The sequence below is a fragment of the Erithacus rubecula genome (genome assembly GCF_903797595.1).
Source record: "Erithacus rubecula genome assembly, chromosome: 1".
In the NCBI taxonomy this organism is placed as follows: domain Eukaryota; kingdom Metazoa; phylum Chordata; class Aves; order Passeriformes; family Muscicapidae; genus Erithacus; species Erithacus rubecula.
Window position 1 is genome coordinate 64,168,026 of NC_136658.1, and position 11,277 is coordinate 64,179,302.

The following is an 11,277-nucleotide window of genomic DNA, read 5'->3' on the forward strand; positions in this document are numbered from 1 at the left end:
AGGAAAAAAATTAATCAGATTTATATTTTGGAAAGGGAAGAGGGAAGAAAGAAGGAAAGAAAAAAAAAAAAAAAAAAAAAAAAAAAAAAAAAAAAAAAAGGGAGAAGGTGGGGGGTGTCGGATCCAGCTACACTTTTACTATACCTCTTTCTCCAGGAGACTGAGGATCAGGAAAACAAGGCTGTTATCCACTCACTGGCACAGAGGCGCGTCTGTCTCCTGTTTTGCTGAGTGTTTTTAACCACCTTTCCTCAGTGTTATGTGTGAAATAAATCAGAGATCTTTCACATTGAAAGGAAAAAAAAGCAATAAAAACATAGGTTTCCAATACATAGCTCACAGATCTAGTTCCGAGTCTCAGTTCTGCACTGTTTTTTTCTCCTTTATTTGAGTCCGGACCCAAAGTACACTGTTAATTCTGCAACGTGTGGCAGGGAGGCTTTCAAATGCAAAAGAAGAAAAAGCAAATATTCTTCTCTGCCTCATTGATGGGTGGCCCCTTGCAAACAGACGGTCGCCAGTCCTAGCCAGGCAGCACGCGGAGCGAACGCCGATCCCCGATAAACCAGATCCATTTCACCAGCCGCCCGCAGGTAAGTGGAGAATTCAGTGGAAATTCAACAGTTGGAGCCGCGCTCTGCCTCGCTCGCTCTCGCTCGCTCTCTCTCCCCCTCTTCCCCCCTCCTCGCCTCCCTCACTGCAGCACTCGCGGGGCCGCCGCGCCGCGCCGCGCTCGCCCAGCGCCGCTCTCCGACTGCCTCTATTCACCTCACGCCGCGGCTTAAACATTGATATGGATTCCCCGCCAGCCAATCGGCGGCGGCGGCGCCGGCCGGCCCCGGCGCGGCTCGGCCAATGGGCGGCGGCGGGGGGCGGGGCCGCGGCGGGCGCTGGGTGTCATTGATGAGATGGGCTCGGCGGGGGACGCGGGGCGCGCGAGCGGCTCGCGCGGGTTGCGGTGTCTGGCCGCTCGCGCACCGCACCGCACCGCAGCGCCGCGCCCCCGGCCTCCCCCGGCCCCGCCGCTGCCTCACCCGCCTCCCCGCCCCCTCGTTTATTTATCTGCTCGGCGTGCTAACAAGTCCTCCGCGCTGGCGGGTGGGGAAGCAGGGGATACGCGGCGCCCCCGAACTCGCCCAAAGCGCTGCGAGGGCGAGCACTTGACTCCGCCGCACGGCCCCGAGTGGCCGCCGGCCCGGGGATGCGCGGCGAGAGAAGGGCGGTGCGCACGGGGGACACCCCAGCCACCTCCGCCCCGGCCCTGCGGGAGCCGCCCCGAGCGGGTCCCCCTCCCCGAGGGGCAGCTCCCGGGGGCGGGAGCGCATCCCTGCCCGCGGGGAGCGGGGCGGGGGCGGCCGCGCCGTGAGGGGCCGGGGGCCGCGGCAGCGCCAGCCCCCGCCCCGGCGGCAAGGGAGGCTCCCGGCCGGGGGCGGCGGCGGGGGGAGGACTGAGGCTGGAAAGGTGCGTGCTCGGATTGCCGGAGGGCCGCTCCCGACCCGTGCGTACGGAAATGAAGCTGCCGTTTGTGACGAGCGTGTAAGTAGCAAGAATCGTTCAGAGGGAAAGGAAAAAAAAAAAAAAAAAAAAAAAAAAAAAAAGAGAAGGAAATATATATATAAAGAAAAAAATAAGGAAGAAAATAAACTCTAGAGCACTTATGAGACTCTCCTGAATTATTTTTGGAGCGTCTCTTAAGAGTCAGTTAAGGCAGCTGCTCGTTTGCTTTCCTCAATAGGATAACCTTCAGCCCTGAGTGATGATGTCCATAAATATAATTTGACTTGGAAAAAGTCTTGCAGATTTATAAATTCAAATGAGTGTTCTTTCCAGACCCATCTTCCCGTCCTGAGGACCTCTTTGTAGCTGTGAAACGGATAGTTTGCCATCCAGAGCGAGTCTGCTGGTAGCCGTTATAGAACTAACGCCGTGTTAAAATTCAGTGTATAAATAAACTATACATACATTAGTGGCAGCGGAAAACCACTGCTCTCAGCCGAGCCAACTTTCTGTGTGAGAGCGACGGACGGATGAAATAAAGGATATGTTTACAAAATGGGCTTTGCTTTCTGCATGAGGGCTTCAGATTGGCTGAGGGAATTTGGCGTATTCGGCTAAGTCACGTATTTGGAGAAGTTCCCTATGAAAGCAGCACAGTATTAAAAGTGGAACAAACACCAGCGTAAGCCCCTGAGCTATCAGGAGACCTCGTTTGACTGCAACTTGAATCTTCTGCTTTCCTCTCCTTATTCTGAAGTTTATGCCAAACCTTCAGGATGTTTCAGGACATCCAGAGTTTTTTCCACGCCAGTAGTGCTAATTGAGGGGGGGAAAGGGTCATTGCAATTATGTAATGGCTCCCTCTAGCGTGTCAGAGATACTGCTGCATTTGGGGTATATCCCGTGTGTGTGTGTGTTTACATATGCGTACATACTCCAGGCTATACACTCCCTAAGTGTGTACACATGTGGTAACTCTAGTTTCCTTTCATAGCATAAAAGCACCAGCAGGAATGAAAAAAAAAAAAAAAAAAAAAAGGTTTGTAATGTATATATGTAATATATACATGTAATATATATGTAATATATTTCTGACAGTGTTTCTCATGTCTAGTTTAAAAAACAGCCTCAAAACTCAGGATGAATTGTACTTTCTTTTTCTTTTTCTTCTTTTTTTTTTTTTTGAGGAGGAGGAGGCTAGTGTCTTCACTTTTTTTTTCTTCCAGACTAGTGACTACTTTTTTTTATATGACTCAGCATTGCACAATAAATACTCTGATTCCACAATGAATTCAATACATTTGAGGGCACTGTGCAGTTTGTAAAACAAGTATTCAGGACTCTGAATTAAGAGAGAAACTATATAACCCTTTATACAAGTAACTGGAGTCTTTGCTTGTAAAATCTGTCTTTTTTTTATCAAACATCTTGCAGTTTACAAGAATTCATTGATACCAACGACATGCATGGAATACTTAGAGGAAAAACTAAATCTGAAACACTAGCTTTGGATCTTCAAACCTCTGACTGAGTGCCAGGTGATAATGATAAATAAAACTTCTTGCTCTGCAAGTCACTTTAGTTTTGTGGTATTAATTTCAGCAGAGCTGCATTTTAATACTCATTCTCAGGTATGGCTGATTATTAATTATTTCTAATGATTTCTTGGAAATCATGCCATCTTGGCATTTTTACAAATTGCGGCTCTTAAACCCAATAGACACTTAGATGCCTAACTGGAAAAATTAAAAAATGACATTAGAAAATCGTGCCTATATTAAAAACTATAAGCCTTTGACAGGCTGATGTTTGTAGCATGAGACAGTTTATAACAATAAAATGGCATTTATTGATTTTGATCCACCTGTGCAAATAATGAATCTTTTATTAGTTTGATGATTTTATGGTGTATCTATAATACTTTTTTTCCTCAATTTTGTAGCCCACATTACATATTTGATAGCTTATACTGGCATCATAATTTCATATTCATTCATCAGAAATTGTTGTATTTTTCACAAATAAGAGCAGCAAATTAAATGTATGATGGTAATACAAATGAATGCAAATAATACCTTTATCTTTTGCCATGCCACTATATATTGAATATATAGTTTGCATTTATTGCTGAAAAAAACAAACAAAAAGAAAACAAAATAAAAGTGCTTATTGACAGCTTGGAGAGAAAGCTGGATTGTGGAGAGGCTAATACATAAAACCCCACAAATCCTTAATAATAGAAATACACATATAGAAGACTTGCACTGTCTGCCAAATCAAAAAAAGCACATCGAATACTCTATCGGACAAGCTTAACAGAGGAGCAATTTACCATTAACTATGTATGGAGTTTGGAATGCTTACTTTTCCATAATATAAGTATTTGTTTATTGGAAGCTATGGTTTGATGTTAACCAAAATAACAAGTAGTAACAGGACACATCTCCAAACATTTTAAAATTGATTTGTTGAAAACATAACACAACATGATTCAGTCTTTTTTGTGAAGTGTTCATGATGAAATCTAGTACTTTACTATTCTATCTTCAGCAAAGATAGGTAAACCTTTCTTCTTTCAAAAAATAAAAAAGGAAATAAATAAGAAATACCCTTAGTCAGAAGTGTTGAAATTAAAATCTGTTGTCTGGGTGTGGAGGGTGCTTAAGCATAGCACAGAAGTCTCAGAACAAATAATCCCTAAAAAAGTAAAAGAAAATAGGGAGGCAAGGAAAAAAATCAATGTAGTTAAATGTCAAGGTTCAGTATTTAAGTTATTTGAGCCTAAAATGTATCATTGGGAAAGCCCAAATCCAATCAACTCGAGAACAATAGAAAGAAGTACAATTAGAACGGCCTAGGAGCAAATTTGAGGAACAAAGAATATATATATATATATATATATATATATATATATATATATATGTAGGACAATTAATTACCTGCTAATAAACAAATGTGCTTTTCCTGTGTGAGGAAGCTATGACAAAACCATCCAGCCTATTAAAACAAAAAGTACTGAAGAGAAATTATATTTCTGCACTCTAATACTCATAGCAAATGAAGGCATTTCCTCAGGTCAACTTTTCTTTTAGTAACAAAGATGAAATGTGGGTGTGTATAAGGTGTCAGTAGTGATATTTTTAAAGAGTAGAAATCATCTAATAACTAAATGGTATTCATCAGGCAGAATCTGAAAATGAGGTAAATGAACTTAAAAAAAAGCAGGCATTAAGATCAGTTACTATGTCTGAGGATTAAAACGTACAAAATCTCTTTCTCTTTTAAAAAAACTAAAACAATGATCAACAAATTGTGGTGTGGCAAGATTTTTTTTTTTCATAGCAGTATTATAAAATGAGTAAAATAACAATTGAAAATAGTAATTGTATGGCATCTAGAGAAATGTAGGAGAAGTAATGTCCAGAAACTCAATGAACTCGATAAAAACTGTTCCACTGAGTTGATTCATCTCATAGTAGCAAAGTAGTACAACTTGCATCACAGACTAAATGGACATTCTTTCTGTTTGCTAGTATTGTTTCAAAGTTGCAACAGAACAACAGATGAAACCCCTTTTGTTGCTCTGTATGTAGGCAGTTCTATGTCAATTTAATTGTGAGGTCACACCAGCAAGGCATGTGGAAGAGAGAATTGCTGAGAAAGGGAATACAAAATGACAGGGCAGTAGGTAAAAACAAGAGACGGTAAGTGTCTGCAAATGATGTTAGTGGGCTAACGGGAGGATAGGACCCAAGAATAAAGAGGAGTAGGAAAAGACTGCTGGAGCAGGGCACAGGGCTATTTAAAAAGCTTCAGGCAAATGGAATTAGTGAGTAGACTAAGTCTGAAATTCTCACTGAAGGATTTGATACCTATGGCTACTATGTAGCTGGGAATATTATGGTTACAGTTGTACTTGTGTCATTTTGGAAACACAAATGGACAGGCACTCACAAACATTCATTGGGTTTACAGAAAGGGTGAGTTTTAGGCCAGATGCCAGGTCTTACAATCTGTATTCTTATCTCTCTTTCCAGCCACATTATATAATGATTATTTAGTACAATATACAGATGTATTTTTTGCTTTTTTATTACACTGAAAAGAGGACACACAGAGATAAAACCCAGCATGTTTCAAACAGACAAAGAAGTTTTCTTAATGAGGTTTTTTTTTTTAAAGCAATTTCTTTAAGAGCAATTGAAATACTGAAAACTGCTTTCCTAAAGGTGTGTCTTTTAATTTTCCCTCTGCCACTACTACCAGATTCCTCCTGTGTCTGATGGTTGCCCTGCAGCTATGAGTGGCTGGCTGAGAGGAACATGCTGCTGGGCCAGGCAGCAGCTGCCTGCAAAGGTACAACAGCTACCTTTACTTCTCTCAGGGTATCGATTTATGTTGGATACATATCCACTTACTGGAATGAAATTTAAACTAAAACCACCTTTAAATCACTTGCAAATTTGATTGAAATTGTCCAGTAGCTCACAGAGTTACAGGGCAGAATGATGGAGAGACAGAGACACTCAGATAATATTCAAGGAGACTGGTGTTTTTACTTGCATAGCCTCCTTTAAAAAACGAAAACATTTTAAAATAAAACACTTTAGTCATTTAGTTGTAACACGATGCCAGTGCTGGAGTTACAATATGGTGTATTAAAATATGACGTGCCATGTTAACATAATGCATGCACTGCCAGTACCAGTGAGATAGGAATATACTGTAAATATAGACACTGGATCTTGTAGAAAAGAAAAGGAAATATCTGCATTTTCAAATAAGGGATATTCTCTGAAGCAGTTTGAAACTTCTCTGAAACAAATATTTTATGGATTTTTCTTAAATCTTGACAATTTTTGTTTGCACAGTAAATTACATCAAACCATATAGAGATCAACAATATGCTTTGCTTCACTGAATAATAAAGTACTTTACTGATGAAAATCTGTTTTGTGAATTATTTGTGACAAGTTTGTTAGAGATTAGAGCACAAAGACCTGTCATTAATACAATGATTTGAATATTTGTTTAGAAATTTTAAAGCATAATTAAATTTTATTAAATACTTGGTTTAGTAGATGGAATTAAATTTTTTTGCAGTTATTGTTAATCGTTAATGTTTCCTATGTTTTTTTAAGGTTATGTGGCAGGATAGGACAGGTTTTCGTTGCATTGTTCCCCTTTGGCTTAGGCTGCACTCTGGAAATACTGTGCCTTCTGTGGGAATGGTCAAATAAAGAAATTTATGGAAATGCAGAATGGAGAAGGAGGAAGGGAGAAAGAAAACAAAATCAAGAGTGAGCAGAAACTCCAATAAATGAGAAAATCAGGGAACAGAACTGCTATAAAAGTCTCAGAGGGGAAGGAAAGAAAATATTCTCTTGGGTTTGGGGAGTGGACTGTGCATAATCTGCAGACCTGCAGAGCTGCCATACTGGGATCATGTACAGACAAGAAGACCTGGCGTCTTACATCAGCATGAGTCAGTGGATGTTCACCTGCACCTTTTCTAGTCTGTCTAACTTTGCATGTTTTATCAAACTCTGTTTTGGGTAGAATCTTATCTTTGTGATTTAGACTTGCTTGGGAGTGCTGATAGTGCTAGCTTTAAGGAAAAGGTAGAAGCAGATCAAGCTCAAAGATCTGGCTAAATGATTTATGTTTTGCAGATAGAAGTACTGATAGAGGACAAGTTGGAGAAGCCAAGATCATAGAATCACAGAAGGATTTGGGCTAGAATGGACTTTAAAATTATCCAGTTCCAACACCCCTGTTGTGGGCACAGACACCTCTCACTAGATCAGGTTGCTCAAAATCCCATTCAGCCTGGCCTTGACTGCTTCCAGGAATGGGGACCAGCAAATTCTCTGGGCCACTTGTACCAGTGTCCCATAATCCTCACTGCAAAGATTTTTTTTTTCCTAATACCTAATCTGAACCTACTTTGTTTAGTTTTGAAGCCCTTCCCCCTTGTCCTGTCACTATAGGCCTTTGTAGTTAAAATAACATTTCTAGCTGATTCTAGCTGATTATATGAAATATCAGGAAAATCAAAGCAAATGGAGATCGTAACACAAGTCCTGATAAATGTACTTAATGAGAGCTGTTCAAGTGTAAAATTCCATGCTGGAAGAATCTAAGAAAAATACCCTACCTAGTAGACTTTAAGGTTATTCTCAGTGAGATTTGGTATGAAACAAATATTTTCCTTCTCTTCATTAAAACAAACAATATATCAAACAAAATTACTGACTCAACAGCATCTAAGAAAGCTACTGGATATTTCTTATGCTTCTTATGTAGGAAGGTCCCTAAGAATATCATAATATTATACTAATATAATTAACAGTAATTAATGCATTGGGATTCACTGAAATCTCAATACAGCGTGTCACTGAATCTCTTCTGTCGCTTAGCATTTCCATATTACAATTGCTTCAGAGCTAATATTTGCTGGCTGTAGCCAAGGAAGTGTCTTAAAGTTCAGTGCATCACTTTCTCCTCGCAAAGCACTATTTAGAGTTTGAAAACTGTAGCATCAGTCAGACATGTCAGCCAGTTTCATGTGAAGGAAGACCAGTGTCTTCAGAGCTCATGCTGCCACCTTCCAGTATTGGTCAAAAGCAGAAGATTGAGGAAGACTCCAAAATAATTTGCAATGTAAGGTACCAGGTAATTCTGATCCACAGAAATTCACCTCTGCCAATATTGTTAAAATTACTCCCCAGGTGGGCTGAAGATACCATCTTTGAAACTTTTGAATTCCAAGTACAGCTAGAAATCAAATTCTAGTTTCCTGAAGAGAGTAAGCCTGAACTGTGCCAAGTAATCTGTGTGTATAAATTTGCAGGAGATAAAGTTCATACTGGAAACAAAACCAATAAATAACAACAACAAAGGAATTAAGCCAGATTTCTGGTAATTAGTTATGTCCCTTTTTTTTTTTCCATTTTAGTTCTTCAAGCTAGTATTTTGCTCCCCTTGACAAAATTTCCAAGTCGCCTAAGGGTGTATGAAATTTCTTATACATTGGACACTAAAGATTCTATAAACTAAATTTACCTGTTATGCAACACTTTTGTTTCCAAAGTATTCCCTTATTTAGTTATGCTGTTAGTAGCTCTACTTTAAACATGACTGATTGCAACTCTGTAAACAATTCTGTTGCTGAATCTCTCAGAGAGATGGAATCCCATTTATTTTCTCTGAGCTGCAATTTCAGAAGATTAGAAGGGAAAAAAAAAACCCAACAAAATAAAGTAAAAACAGCCAACTTGAAACAGATAATGAAACTGTCTCTACTCTCCATCCCAAAGTTCAGAGACACAACTAGGAATAAATTATGATAATAAATAAAAAAATCTGCTGAGTCAAGTGTTACATTTGTATGCCTTTTAAAAGGGAGCAACATCTTTAGACTTTTGTAGCTGAAAACCTTTGTTTGGCAGTGCACACATCTATTCGAAACCAACCATCCAGTTTTGTTCCTTCTAACCCTTTTCATTTGTATACTCCTGTGTGAGCTCCAACATAAACAAGACTTGTAAACAGCAGGCTATAGATAAGCTTTCAAAATGTTGTGTGGCATTTTGCCCACATATCTGTCAAGTAAAAGGTTAGAATCTTCACTTTTTAAAGAAAAACATACCAATTAGCAGCAAGGCAAGGCTGTCTAGAGCATGAGGTTTTCAAAGTTTGACACGTCTGTAGGTGCAACACAAGTCATTTATTTGTACGAAGCTCCCTTTCATCTTCTAATGGCAAGAAAGAATCCAGGGAGGGGCACTCCTATGAGGAATTTTCTCTCAGGAATTACAAAATGAGGTTCTTACCCAATATGTCCAGTATATCTACAACCAGGTAACAGGGTAGGAAGATGATTGCTTTGCCTTGTTTGACTACCAAATAGAGCTCTCTATACTGGTTTCAGGGGCATAGTCACCAAATAGGATTGTCAAATACTCTTATCCCCACTGTGCAGGAAAATAAGAGAGACTTGAGGGCTTGCTTCCTGGCATGGGCTAGTGTGACTTGAGGTCACAGCAAAAACTGGAGAGTGATGACAGCAGCCTGCGAGGGGCCACTGGTCCCTGTCCTGATGGGGCACTGGCAGCTGGTGCTCAAGGCCATGCAGGACTTTGGCTTCATCCCCTCAACACATTGGCCATCTGAGATAAGCTGAACTGACAGTTGGCTGCCAGCACAGAGCAGTAGGGGTCTGTGCCCCCCTTAGAGCCAGGGGTAAGCGAGAGAGGAAATAATGTTTCTAAAAGTCCTAATTCCCTTCTCTGTTTGCTCCTGGGATGGTGCTGCTATGCATCCCCCTTTCTGCAGGCAAACTGTTGTCTTACAGTCTTGTCATAAGTGATTAGTCAGAAGCCAGTGCTATAAAAAAGCCAGAACAGAATGTAATAACCAAGGTGCAAAATTAACATTTAAAAAATCCTATAACCTGCTGCAAAAACAAAAACAGATCCTAAAATTAAAATATGAAATACTGTATCCTTGAGACAACTAAAAATGCTTAGTGAATTTTTCTAGATTTATGAAAGAGATATTAAACAGGCTTGATTTTTTAAAATTGTGAAGTGTCCATGTCCTGGAAATTAGGTCCTTTAAGTCGTCTTAATGTTGAATATATAGAAAATTTTTTTACTCTTTAAAAAATGCATATATTGGATAAACTATGCAAAAAAAAAAAAAAAAGTAAGACAAATAAACAAAGAAATCTATGCAAATATAAATCTTATGTAGCATTTCTGTCATTAATGTTGATGTGTATGGTACTAAAACAGGTTTTGTTTTATGTAAGAAAGTGTATCCATGGCTGCTGCCCTGAGGAATTTAGTGTTAGTAAATTAATGAAAATGAATTGCTACAATTTTCTCTTTTATTATAATTTCTAAAATTGTTAGCAGACTTAACAGTTCTACACACATCTAGAGATAACATCTGAATTGCAAACAAATCACTACAAAATATATGTTGCAGACAGTTTTATTTAATGTGCAGAGGCATTAAATATTTAAAGGGCTAACTTCTTCCATTTGCCTATTCTGCTAAGTGTGCCCACTGTGGTGCATAAAGAAGGGTCTGCTATTGGGAGGGGTAATATTTTAAGGCAAGATTTATTTTACCCTACAGGTATTTAATTTAGAGCTAATGAGTCGGTTATGTTACTAAAATAGCATAGTTATTTTAAATACATTTATTTAGATGTAGGGACTGTATAACTAGTTTTTATATCATTTCTTTAACTCCATAATTCTTAATAGCTAGTTCCTGTTTAACAGGCAGTAACTTGTATCAAACCTAAATGAAATGTTTTTTGGAGGATTGTTCCTTAAAGCTTTACCAAAGAAGTACAATTTTCTTTTTTAATTAAAAACCTATTTGAAAAGACAAACTAAGGGTATGAAAGCATCTCTGAGGCACAAGAACACACCATTTGCTAATGGTGAACGATGATCCAGGATCACTTATATCCTCGTTTATGTAATGCTGTGAACACACCCTCACTGCCTGGGAAGCTGTCTGCCAGGGTGCTGCAGTGCAGCCCCTCCATAGTGCTCGCTGACGCCTGATAAGTGATGGCACAAAGCCTGTCTCAGAGCACACCAGTCAAGTCCAACATCTCACCTTTATTTGAAAGAGCTTAATGACTCAGGGTATCAAAAAGACCAAGTCCTTTGTAAGACTAGTTGACAATGTGGGGGTTTTGTCTCATTAGAACAAACTGACAGAAATAAAGTTTATCTGGAGAGGGGCTGATATCTT

The 11,277-nt window shown here is 39.5% G+C and overlaps 1 protein-coding gene across 1 annotated transcript in view; it reads right to left on the reverse strand.

Moving 5' to 3' along the window:
* Positions 1 to 754, reverse strand: part of PCDH17 (protocadherin 17) — an 86,947-nt gene extending 86,193 nt beyond the window's left edge. Inside the window, 1 exon segment of the mRNA XM_079310373.1 lies at positions 145 to 754. The gene's annotated coding sequence lies outside the window, so the exon portion shown is untranslated.
* Between the last annotated feature and the right edge of the window lie 10,523 nt (positions 755 to 11,277).